We start from the raw sequence: 14,075 nt of genomic DNA on the forward strand, positions 1-14,075 counted from the left end.
GGAAAACATTTACTAAGGAGGTGATGCTTCAACTCAGATTTAAAAAAAATGAAAGAGAACTTGTCAGTCAGACAAAATGGATACAAACTGCAGAATAAAGAGCATATGAAAAATATGGAGTTTTTAAAGAATATGTTCTGTAAGTGTTGAGTGAATGAATGCACTAAACAATGTGACTCTGTAGGAATACAAGTGTGAGTGGAGGAAGGCTGGGGTGTATGTAAAGGAAATATGGGAAGGAGTTACTTGACATAATGTTTTTTTATGGATAAGCCACCATGTTTGGAGTAGAAGCTGAAGGAAATGGTACCCACTGTTGGACTGCAGCAGGAGAATAAGCACCAGATATATCTATTTGAAAGATTATTCTAAAATTAAGTGTGAAAAGCTGATTGCACAGGAGTAAAATAGAGACAACAAGCTACTCATAATTTATTAGAATAAATCAGGTAATAAGAGTTGAGGATGAGTGAAGACAATCACAGTGATAAGGAAGAGGGGTGACTACATGGATACAACAGTGGGGTTGTCAGGGCTTGATAACTTGGATCTTCAAGGACAGAAAGAGTTTTCTTGCCTGGGAAACAGCTATTTCCATCACTGTGAATAAGGAAAAGGGGCAGAATTATCCCCTTCAGAATGTAAATCCTTGGTCTTACAAATGAATTGTTACTTAAAAGTAGCATCATTGGCATTTGAAAAAGCTGTTTGTAATTTTACATTTGAAATTTATTTTTGCTTGATTAGAATCATTGTATTTATCAATTCTAATCAACTTTAAATATGATGGATTGTTCTTACTTTGCTCTCTCCAAAGACTGAATCTAAAATCATATTCACATCCATTTAAATGAAGAATAAATTTTTCTAAGTTTAATGTTGGAAAAATTCTAAATAACTCAGTTCTTTTGTTCACCAGGATAGATTAAAAAAGGAGGGGAAAGTCTTTCCTAAAGTTGTCTGAGAGAAAAACAACTTCACAGATTAAATCATGCCTTCATTTAGATCTAAGAGAAAAGTTATGATAATTTGTCTCCATGGAGGCAGAGCACATCTCTGGGACTTAGGCTGTGTTGGCTTGTTTGCTGGACTTTTTTTCCATCTGTTCATTTGCTATTTATTTATCTGTGAATAGATAATTATCCCCTCACCCTTTCTGTCCCCTTACTGTTAATGTTCTGTTTTTGTCAGATTTGTGTTGCCTTGATTGTTTTCTTACTGCAATCATCATGCAAAAGTGTGATACATTTTTCATTTAATTATAATTTTCTTTATCATGCAAATTTCAAGTTAACAGTGGCACAAACAGATAAGGAAAAGTACCTTTAGAGTTTTTGTAGTTTCACCACATAATGACACATTATTTAAACCTAATCACTCAAAATTTTTTTTACAAATACATATTGAAACAATCAGAAAAAAGTGAAATTATCATTTGGTTTAAAAAAATAAGTAGGGGCAAACATTAATAAACATGTGCCAGGTAACAGTAAAGGTAAGACCCAAATATTCACAATGTTTCACTGAAATATATTTCTCTGGTGAATTAAGATCCTAAAATATTATTCAATTTTTTTATGTCTGAAAAAAAAGTCCTTCTGTTTTTGAGATATCAATTAACATTAAATCAAGAACTCTAAAACCCATAAACATTTCAGACATGAAAATTTTATCTCCCTAGAACTTACAAAAGATCTTCAGGCTTTTCTGAAAAACTAGTTTTTAGGTATTTAAAGGTTCAAATGGAATTATTTAAATATCATGATAGAATGATTGATGAACATTATTATTTAATTTTAACAGAATAGTTGGAGATCAGTTGAAAGACCTGTTCTGAAACCACTAAAATTGAGGAAGCTGATATAAAAAGTTGTTAATTTAGGTGTGAAATGGCACTGTCTACAGGGCTTACCAGCTACACCACCCATGCAGAGAATGTATATTGCCATTCATGGAGAGTGTCATGACATAGATGAATATAACAACTGCAGACCAGGCACAATATTTTATGCAGCATGTTGTATGTTTTCCAATGCTCGTGTAACATTTTACCACAAATGTGGTGGCTTAACAAAGAAAAATTTACTATCTTACACTTCTATAGTTTAGAAATCCAACAAGGATCTCACAGGACTAATCCAAGGCATCAGCAGGGTTGTGCTTCATTCTGGTCTACAGAAGAATATGTTTCCTTGTCTCCCCAGCTTCTGTAGGCTGTCCACATTCCTTGGCTCATGACTGCCTTTCTCCATGATCTTGTATAGCATTACTTGGACCACTTCTGCCTCCCTTTCCCACTTTGATGTCCCCTTGTGTTTGCCATTGAGCACATGTGGATAATCCAAAATACTCTCCTTATGAAAGTCAGCTGATCACAACATTAATTTCCATATAGACATTAATTTAAGAAATTCATAGATTATAAGGATTAGGACATGGGCATGTTTGGGGCTGGGAAGCTTTCATTATTGTGTCTGAAACCATACATTTTATTCATTTCTCATCAATTTTGTAATTACATGCAAATCATACAAAAGCTCATTCACTTTTTTTATGAATTGACAAATTATTCCCAATTTATATAAATTTGGCTTTAAGTAAATGTCATAGGATTAATGGAAATTACCATTATTTGTATTCCTAAAATAACTAATAAGAATAAGGAGGTGTAACATTTACACTCATATAGTTAATGACTTTATATTTTAATAATTGTGTAGGGGGGAATGAAATCTTTAATGCCAACTTTTCCAATGATTAAAGCAACATAAAAAAATTGTGTTTTTTTCAAAAATTATTTAGTAAGTTGCTGGCTGGTGTGGCTGAATGGATTGAGTGCCAGCCTGTGAACTAAAGGGTCATCAGTTCAATTACCAGTTAGCGCACTTGCCTGGTTTGAGGGCCAGGTCCCCAGTAGGGGGAGCATGAGAGGCAACCACACATTGATGTTTCTCTCCCTCTCTTTCTCCCTCCCTTCCCTTCTGTATAAAAATAAATAAATAAAATATTTTAAAAATATTTAGTGAAATTCTAGAATCTGATTTAGAATTTTATTTTCTATATATATATACAAATTTATATATACATCTATATCTAATATCTATGTCTATATTAAATATCACCTCACATCCTTAGAGATTATGTCATGCAGATTAGTACTTTGTTAATCTTGATTTTAAGCACTCTGGTTTTAACATGGGAAATTTACATGAATAAGTGTGTGTGCATGTGTATAATTGGTAACTTGGTTTCTTCAAAATAATAGTTAAAATAATATATTCAGTCAATAGTGTCTTTGCAAATATCAAGTGGCATTACTATTTAACTGGGGTATCAAGGGCCAAGTCTACATTATCAGTACAACGAGTGCTATAGATCTATAGTTGTATAATTTTCTTTATAAGGATTTTGCTGAGCATATGTTGAAGCTTTTACCATATCATCTTTATGGAAAGCCATAGATTTCGTTCCTTTAATTTTCCATTCCAAAAAAAGCTTTACCTCTCATGAGTCACTGGTATATTTTTGTTTTACTGACAGTGAATCTTGTGACTGTTCAAGTTTTCTCTTTTTTTTTTTTTTTGGCTTCCAGAGATCAGAGAACTGAATTTTATGTTGACCTTTAGGAACTGAATAAAATATTGTGTTGTAAATCTTTCTGTCCTATTTTACCCTGATTTACTTAACTCTCATTTTCATTTTTATGCCTTTCTCATATTACATGTGCATATATAAGCCATATCAGATTATATGAAGAATATATAAACATATCATCTCAAAATAAACCTGTAGAACTGAGTATGTTGACAACTCAGATGAAAATTTTAGGATAAAAGTAAACTAAGTAGACTGTGGAAAACAAGATGAAATACACTCAAAAATTAAAAATGGAATTCCCTTTTGATCCAGTGATGCCACTTCTGGGAATAAATCCTAAGAATCCCGAAATACCAATTATATATAAATACACACCAATACACCAATACAATGTATGCGCGCACCCACACACACACACACACACACATATGTTCATAGCAGCACTATTTATAATAGACAAGATCTGAAAACAGCCTAAGTGCCCATCAGTAGATGAGTGAATAAAAATGCTGTGGTACATTTACACAGTGGAATACTGCTCAGCAGTAAAAAAAGAAGAAGGAGAAGAAACTCTTATCTTTTGCAACAGCATGGATGAATCTGGGAATATTATGCTAAATGAAATAAGCAAGGCAGTGAAGAACAAATACCATATAATCTCAATTATATGTGGAATATAATGAACACAATAAACTAATGAACAAAATAGAAACATCAGCATATATACATGGAACAGACTGACAGCTACCAAAGGAGGGGTGAGGGGAGGACTAGATGAAAGATAGTGATGGGATTAACCAAAGAACACGTATCCATGACCCATGGGCATGGTCAACAATATGGGGATGACTGAGGGAGAGGAAAGTTTGGGGTAGGTGGAAGTGGGAACGGGGAGGGGGAACTGGAACAACTCCAATATCGTAAACAATAAAATAGAAATAAAAATAAGTAAAAAAAAGATTTTGCTGAAAACTATCAAACCTTTTGTCTTAATTAGTTTATCCATAATTTGTAAACAATAATTTTGAGGGAGATTTATAGATTCAGAAGGAGAGTAAGTATTAAAAGGTGTAGGAATTCTTTTTCCTATAGAATTTGAGAATTTGATTGCCACAGCAGTCTGACTTATATGCATGGAAGTATTAATTACTTTCAATGAATCCTTTGGGTGAAATGGTTCTGATTACTTTAAAAATATTCATCTTTCACTTATTGTGACTCTTTGCTGACTTTATAGTTTTAATACTGGTGGAATACTTCATCAGATGTATGAAAAAATAGATGTTTTATATTCTCATGTAACTAACTTTCTAGCAAGTTACACACTCTTTTGAAAAAATAAGCAAAATCTTATAGGAGAATTGGCTGGAAATTGTCACACATATATCCTTATTATGTGAATATTCATCCTAGGAGATACCATTTCAAAATACTGACAAATAGAGGATAATGATTAACCATGGAGCACTTCAGGATTCTCTTTGGTTTAGTAGTTAAAATTTTTCCTTTAGGAGACCTATATCTTATTCTCAACACTATTGTTGACTGGTAGACTCAGCATTAACAATGTATCTTGAACAACAGCCTCATTAGGCTTTTGTTGGGCACCCACAGGGAAATTAATTTCCCCACTATGTCTTGGCTTCCCAAATTCCTTAATATATATTAGACAGGTACTATGTAAATGGTATTAAGTTTTTCAAGGAAATATGTTTGATGAGGGGAAAATGAAACATAAAATACATGATATGATCAAACATCAAAAATATATTAATGGTTCCATGTGTTGAAAATAAATAAGAATTTTCAGTCTCTCAGCAGACAAGTTTGTATGATTTTTCAAGGTCAACCAATGTCCCATACACTATCTTTTCATAAACCAAAAAGTAATCAGTTTTCTCCATCACTGCATAGGCTTTAAGAGCAGAGTATGTGACCATCTTTTCTTCCATTTTATTTACAAATTGAATTTTATCAGAATTGACTCAAATACTAAATTACTTCATATTTTTTCAATCATATTCAAGGAGCTTCTTTAAGAACTTCACCAATTACCTCCTCCAAAAATTGCAAAGCCTCAACACAATGAAACATGCAAAAGGAAAACCTTAGTTAGCACATTTTTCTTTTTTAATGTAAATTGAATGGGCCAAATTTTATGGTTTAATTTGATTTTTCCATGCTCTTACTGACACAGTCACAGTCTCAAAGGGGTTCATTATGTTGAATTAGTGCAAACTGAAGTGCATTAGATGATAGGCATTGCAGAAATTCTACTTCAGATAAAAACCCACAATTTTCAATAAAATGATATCTGTTTTCTTGCCTATTATTTTCACAGAGATACAAATAGGCTTTTGGCATTACACCTTGAGGTCTTAAAGTCAAAAGTTCTATTCTTGTTCAGTGATAGCTTTTGAAATGAAAGAAGAGGATTCTGGATTTCAATGACAATTGTCATATGATATTGGAAATGTTCTTGAAAACCCAGAGACAGGCATCCTTACCTGTCTTATAACAGGACTAGCATCAGACCTGGTGAGCCATGCTTTAGCTCAAAGCCTTATACCTATTGTCACATGAATTCTTATTCAGATCTTTAAAGAAAGAACACCTATAACCTGGCTATTATATTGTAGAATTATTTAAAAATCCAAAATATGAAAATACTATAGTTCTTTTTGAAAGATGAAGTCAGGTATCAATGTGTAACAGATAGCTGAGTGAAATCTACGGCAGAGATGGACCAAGTAAATTCAGGAGATATAACTACACATCTTTCATTATTTCCATTTTTTCATTTTTATGTGGAAGACGTTCCATAGTATAAGATAGAAATTAATTTTTTACTGATGATTAATTATAAGCTAATCAGTCTCTCCATTTTTCCAAACAATACAGGAATTTTAACAGATTTTTATCTAATTAAAAATTATCCTGAGACTTCTGGCCAAGATGGAGGTGTAGTTAGACACACTGTGCCTCCCCTCACAACCAAAAAAAAGGACAGCAACAATTTAAAAACAAAAAACAACCAGAGCTGACAGAAAAATTGAACTGTATGGAAGTCTGACAACCAAGGAGTTAAAGAAGAAACATTCATCCTGACCAGTAGGAGGGGTAGAGTCAGGCAGCCAGGGTGGAGAGGGCTAGAGGCAAAGCTGTGGCTGGCAGACCCAGCAAGGTGGTGGATTGTGGAGTGGCGTGCAGTTTGAAAGACAGCTGGTGGATTGGGTGGTCCCATATTCATACACAGATAAACCAGGTGAAACTGGGTAGCAGGACAAACCACACAACCCAGGACCCCAGAGCAGAGAAATAAAGCCTCAAACCACTGACTGAAAACACCTGTAGGGGGCATGCGATGCCAGGAGAAACTCCCAGCCTCACAGGAGAGTTCACTGAAGAGACCCACAGGGTCCTAGAACTTACACAGACCAACCCACATGGGAATCAGCACCAGAAGGGCCCAATTTGCTTGTGGGAAGTGGCAGAACGGACTGAAATCCGGCAGAGAGTGGAGCAAGTGTCATTGTTCCCTCCTGGACTCCTGCCCCACATACAGCATCACAACTCAGCGACATAGATTACCCCGCCAGGGTGAACACCTAAGGCTCTGACCCTCATTATGTAACAGGTGTGTCAGATAAAAAAAAATGGCCCAAACAAAAGAACAGATCAAAGCCCCAGAAAAAATACAACTAAGTGACTAAGAGATAGCCAACCTATCAGATGCACAGTTCAAAACACTGGTGATCAGGATGCTCACAGAACTGACTGAATTTGATCTCAAATTAGATGAAAAAATGAAGGCTATGCTAAGTGAAATAAAGAAAAATATACAGGAAACCAATAGTGATGAGAAGGAAACTGGGACTCAAATAAATGGTGTGGACCAGAAGGAAGAAAGAAACATCCAACCAAAAAAGAATGAAGAAATAAGAATTCAAAAAAATGAGGAGAGGTTTAGGAACCTCCAGGACATCTTTAAACATTCCAAAATCTGAATTATAGGGGTAACAGAAGGGGAAGAGGAAGAGCCACAAGTGGAAAAGTCATTTGAACAAATAATAAAGGAGAACTTCCCCATTCTGGCAAAGGAAATAGGCTTCCAGGAAGTCCAGGAGGCTCAGGGAGTCCCAAAGAAGTTGGACTCAAGGAGGGACACACCAAGGCACACCATAGTTACATTACCCAAGATTAAAAATAAGGAGAGAATCTTAGAAGCAGCAAGAAAAAAGAAGACAGTTGCCTACAAAGGAGTGCCCATAAGACTGCTGATTTCTTGAAAGAGATCTTACAGGCAAGAAGGGGCTGGAAAGAAGTATTCTAAGTCATGAAAGGCAAGGACCTCCATCCAAGATTGCTCTAGCCAGCAAAGCTTTCATTTAGAATGGAAGGGCAGATAAAGTGCTTCTCAGATAAAGTCAAGTTAAAGGAGTTCATCATCACCAAGTCCTTATTATAAGAAATGTTAAAGGGACTTACATAAGAAAAAGAAGATAAAAAACATGTACAGTAAAATGACAGCAAACTCACAATTATTACCAACCACACCTAAAACAAAAACAAAAACAAACTAAGCAAACATCTAGAACAGGAATGGAACTGCAGAGGTGGAGATCACATGGAGGGTTAGCAACAGGGGAGTGGGAAGAGGGGAGAGGGGGAAAGGTACAGAGAGTAAGTAGAATAGATGGTAGGTAGAAAATAAACAGGGAGAGGGTAAGAATGGTATGGGAAATGTAGAAGCCAATGAACTTATATGTATGACACATGGACATGAACTAGAGGGGGGAAATGTGGGTGGGAGGGGGTGTGCAGGATGGAGGGGAGTGAAGGGGGGAAAATGGGACATGTGTAATAGCATAATCAATAAAATATATTTAAAAAAATAAATTAATAAAAAACAAATCACTTAAAAATTTATCCTTTCACATCTGACCTTTTGTTTTACAGTATGATGTTTGACCCACTGAGCTATACCATTCAGGGCAAATAAAGCTTAGTTGAAATAATTTAAAATTATATATTTTTTTATCTACTAATTTCTCCTAGATTGTTTTCTTAAATTTCTTTAAAGAAATGCATTATTTATATTTCTTCAGGCTAAAGTCTGTGGTTGATAAAATTTATGCATTTTTGTATGCTTTAAGGCATATTTATTTCACCTTCACTTTTGAATAGTAGTCATGACTCATGAAATTCAGCACTTTGGAGATAGTATTTCATATGTCATCTTGCATCTATTGTTTCCAATATCATCAGTTTCTCATTTCTTTATGGTAATTTACCTACTCTATAATAACCTTTTAGCATTTCATCTTTACTTTTGATACATTAAAGTTTCATCAAGCTGTGATTAGGGTGTGGGTTTTCTTTTATCCATCCTGCCATTGGTCTCATGCCTTGTTCATATTCTTTTTGTTTTTAATCTTCACTAGAGGACATGCTTATTGATTTTAGAGAGAGGGAAATGGAAGGGGAAAAAGATGGGGAGAAACATTGGTGTGAGAAACATCAATAGGCTGCTCCTTGTTAGCACCCCCTCTGGGGACCAACCTAAAACCTATGTATATGCCCTTACCAGGAATGAAACCCATGACTTTTTGTCATACGGGATGATGTTCCAACCAACTGAGCCACACTGGACAGGGTACCTTGCTAGTATTCTTAAAATACTTATTAAAATAGTTATTTTGTCTAATATAGCATTTTATTCTTATCTTCTATTTACTGCTTTAGATTTCTTTAAAAGACTCTGAACATCTGGAACTATTTCCTATACTTTAATTTTATATTTCTGTCTCAGCTCCTTGACAGGAAAGTGGACTGAGCAGAAAGAAAATGCCCCCTCTCATTCCAAACATATAAAAGTGCTAAATGGAATATTGTAAGATATGGAAGTGAAAGGTGACTTTTCTCACAGTCCAGAAACTAAGAATAAACAGGCAAACTGGTAAGCAGCAGTTGCAGCCATACATCTCAAAGGAGTGACATGGCTGCTCATACATGCTACTTCTAGAAGTGTAACATGTGTAAGTGCAAGCTGAGGAGAAAATTGAGAGTTGCTCCCCCCCATTAAAAAGCAGTCGGAAAAAGACTGTGTTAACCATAGGCAGGAATTAAAAGTTTTTTTTCCCAATAGTGTACATGTATTACTCATTAAAATAGAGAGCCTTTCAAACCTAAGACTACATAACTTAGTCATGGAATGTGAGAATGTGTTACCTATATGTTGAAGTATACTCACCGATCAGCAGTGAGCATGGAACGCTGCGGATGGCTCATCAAAACACGAGAAAGACATACACAGAGACAAGCAGTTTCCGTGGGGAAGTAAAAACAGAATGGCCACTCTCTCCAGAGGGGAGAGCTCCCTGTTTCCATTCCCAAGCAGATTTTTATTCTTCAATACTAATACCCTTTGCAAATTACAAGTAATTAGCTTTGAAAGGCACTGGCAGATCTCCCGCTGGAAACCTAAACCAGAGTTTTTGGGGTTTTACCATTTAAAAAGACTATAGGACTTAAAAACTTAGTTTCATTTCTTCCCTGTGCCTTCATATTTTAATTAAAGAGCATCCTCCAGCAAACAGATCTCACTGGATCTTGCATATTCTATGCCCCAGGCCTGATTACCCCAGGGGCCCGCTGACTCTGGTCTGGGCTGCACTGCCCCTGCTATTTCCGCAGGCCTGAGTTAACAGAGAACACAAAGGCAGCCAGGAGACTTGGATTTCTCACTAGGACTTGGGCTTTGACAAAGCTTAGGGGACAGGGGTTGATGCCATCACCCCTTCTTATCCACAGCCCCAAATCTCTTCCCTTAGGGCATTTTCACGTGATCGAGTCTGTCTTAGGATCATTCTCTTTCCTAGAGAATTGTTACCTGTCATTGGTTGCTGATCATGCAATAGGGAAGCCAGGCATTAGAACAGGCAATGTTCATGCCAGGGAAATAAGTTTTGTCTCCTTAGTGGCTACTGGTCTGGAGGTCTTTCACTCAGCCTAAGTCATGGGGGGTTACAGCTTCCTGAGACCAGGCAGGGCGGTCCCCAACAATATGTTGCAAAATGTGTGCACTAAGAAACAAATGAAAAAACTGATGTATGATAATTGAATATCCATGCAACCACCCATATTCAAGGCTTAGACTTGCCTGACACTACCTGCAAATACTTTCTACAAACAGGTGAAGAGACAAATGATAAGTCACTTCAGAAAGTAAAATGCTAAGGAAGTGCACAGACTGAATGGGCTATGGAAGTTGAAACCTGGTGTAGTTGTAGAGATAAAGCCTGAGCTTCTACCATAAAAGAAATCTAAAAGTGCAGCACTTTAAACCCCATGCTAGCAAGATGATCCTGGCATACATTCATTGAGATTCCCAGGTTCCTTCCAGCTTATGACTCAGTGGCTGACACTGGATCACTGTTGACTGGGGCTCTGTGGTTCTGAGAGGCTCTTTCCTACTAGAAAATACTTGAGGGAAGTCAGCTTTGGGATCAAGTAATCACAGGCCTTGGACAACCAGGCCTGTTGCTTCATCGACAGTAAAATTTCCTAAGATGATTATAATTTACTGTTGCTTCTTCTTGGCTTATCCCTCATTCTCTCCTTCATTCTGCTACCTTCCCACTCTGCTATTGTAAAATAATAAGTGTGTTTGGGAAACAATATCTGGGTCCCTTTAATTGGCTGACTAGTCTTAATAGAAGGCCTTTGAGAAAGGTTTTAGGTCTTAATATTTAGAGGAACAGGAGTAGTTGGGTCCTCCAGTTCTAAGTTACTACAAAGATTTAGGGTCCATTTATTCCAGTTTCCCCTCCACATTTGACCAAGCTTACCTATGCTGTAGAATATTTGGTAAGAAAAGTAAGGTGCAACCAACAAAAATTTCTGGCTTTCTAATAATTTCCCTTTATAGCTACATACAAACTTTCACTTGGTATGTGTTCTGACTTCCAAGTCACTGGAAGCAACATTGTAATCAGTTATGCCCATAGCATGACAAGAATGACCAGCTTTTACAACCTGCTGTGCTTCTCCTTTACCTTCCATGGCTTATCTTCTATATCAACACCATATATTTTAGATATTTCTAAGGAATCCCTTGTTCACGTAAAAAAAAATCCCATTTTAGTATGGTAAAAGTAAAGTTATTATAGTAAAAATATCCCAAATACAGTAACTTAAACAGTATAAAAATGTATCTCTCTTTCATGTAGCAAGCTAGTATTCCAGTTTGCTGGGGTCTCCATTCCACATAGCCATTCAAAGATCCTACTTCCTTTCATTTGTGTTTCTACTATTCACTTAAGTGTTTGCATTTACCTGATTTATGAAAACTGGATCCTCAATGCATTTAGTATCCAGACTTGAGAAATATATACCACCATTCATAATTTCCTGTTGGCAGAAACTCAGTTACATGGCTATTTCTAACTGACAGCAAGACTGAGATATATTATTTCTAGAAACATGAATAGTCATGTTTCTGTTTAATTTAGTGACTTTATCAATAAAAGAAAGAAGGGGAGAATTGATACTAGGTCACTGTGAGCTGTCTTCACCTATAATCTAATGAAATTAAAGCAGTCTTCAAGTGCTTTAGAATGAGTACAATTAAAATGTTGAAATAAGTAAAAGAGAACATAACATAAAACCAGGAAATTAAGAAACAACATCCAATACAAAAAAAATTAACAAGATCCAATATGGAAAAAACTCAAGCAGAAAGCCCACTGGTATGAATTTCAGACATTTAAATTAAAAATGTACTCAATAAAAAATGTTAAACAAAAACAATGATAGTAACACAAAATGTGTGCTGTGCTTACTATTGTCTATCATAGTTTTAAGTGTTTTATGTATATTAACCTAATAAATATAGACTCAATCAGAAACAGGTAGAAAAGATTAGTGAATTGAAAGTCATAGAATACGGTATAGGGAGTAGAACAGATGGAGAACAAGAAAAATAGAATAGGTGCTAGAACACAGTTTGTAAAATTTACTATATAACACTAATAAAGTGCTATTAAAACTTACTGGTTGGTAGATTTAACTGTGGGCAAAGCAAGAAACTATATTTTGTGAAAGTAACAAACACCACTTCCATAAAAATTTGGTGCTAATTCTATCTTCTTTCTTCTCTGCTTTCCTAATCCCTCCTCAAATTACTATTCCTTCTAAATGAGTTTCCCAGGCATGGAACTCACTCTTCTCTTTGTTTTGTCTCTTGATAACCTCAGCTACTTTTAGTGTTAAAAATGTCACTTTATATAAATAATTCCAAACATATATAACTAGTCCTAATTTTTTTATTAAGTTTCTGGTGTGATTTCAAATATTTCTTCAAGAAATTTTAATATATTTTCTCAATTAATGTAAAATCCATTATGCTACAAACCAGACTAATCCTTTCCCTAAGAAGTCAATTTAGTTACTAAGTCTTTTCTGTCTTTCCATTAAAGGCCACACATTTCTTCAGTTAGACAGTCATGAAATCTTTCAATCATTCATTTGTGCAGCAAGTATATATTTAATAGCTATTATTAGATAGGCATCAGTGATAAAATGGAAAATGTATAGGTTAATGTACCTATACAGGGATCTTAACACTTGTATGCAGTAAAACAATACATTACATAATTATAGATGTTGTGTGTTTGTGACTCTGTGTGCATGTATGCACACTGCATAGAAATAAATAGTGTGTTGTGATGGAGATCACTAGGGACAACCACAGGGCTGTCAGGGAAATCTCTTCTGTAAGGGGATGATTTAGACTAGTTGGGTTTGCCATAGAAAGGTCCCAGGAAGCATGTTCATGGACAAACATAAAGCCAGTGCAACATTTTGCCATGAGAAAGAACATTTCATTCTGTTCTAGGAAGAGAAGGAATAACTGTAGTGAGAGGAAGAATACATGGAATGAGTTGGGAACTTTGTCACGGCCTCAGACATAAAACATTAAATATAGAGTATAGATTAAATTCAAAGTGAAAGAAAGAAACAGGCCTGTCCTTGAGGTTAAAAAATGTGAATTGTCATCACCTAAAGATTGGTAATATGTGAAATTGCCTTGGGAGATCATAGATAGGGAATAGCTTAGGTCACATACCCTATTTCCTTTGATATTGAGTGGTCAAAGTGGAAGATCTCCTATGGGGTGGTGGGAGTTGAAAGAGGGTTCAGTAAGACAAAATGATAACAAGGAAAATTTTAGGAAAAAATGCAAGAGTATCTCAAGAAGAGAGAGATGAATCTGATGCTATTGAAAATCCAGGGCCCCAAGGAAGGTCCTTCTGCCCAGTGCGGTTCACGCCAGTATAACAAGAATGAGCTCAGTAGAGTAGGAGCTTTATTCTTTGATCAAGGAATGGAGAAGGGGGAGCTCATGCTCTAATGACACCCTCTCTCCATTTGGAAAGGAGTCCTCTGTATTTACAGACTGTGGCATGGAGAGATTA

The sequence above is a fragment of the Phyllostomus discolor genome, chromosome 11 (assembly GCF_004126475.2).
Source record: "Phyllostomus discolor isolate MPI-MPIP mPhyDis1 chromosome 11, mPhyDis1.pri.v3, whole genome shotgun sequence".
Taxonomy (NCBI): domain Eukaryota; kingdom Metazoa; phylum Chordata; class Mammalia; order Chiroptera; family Phyllostomidae; genus Phyllostomus; species Phyllostomus discolor.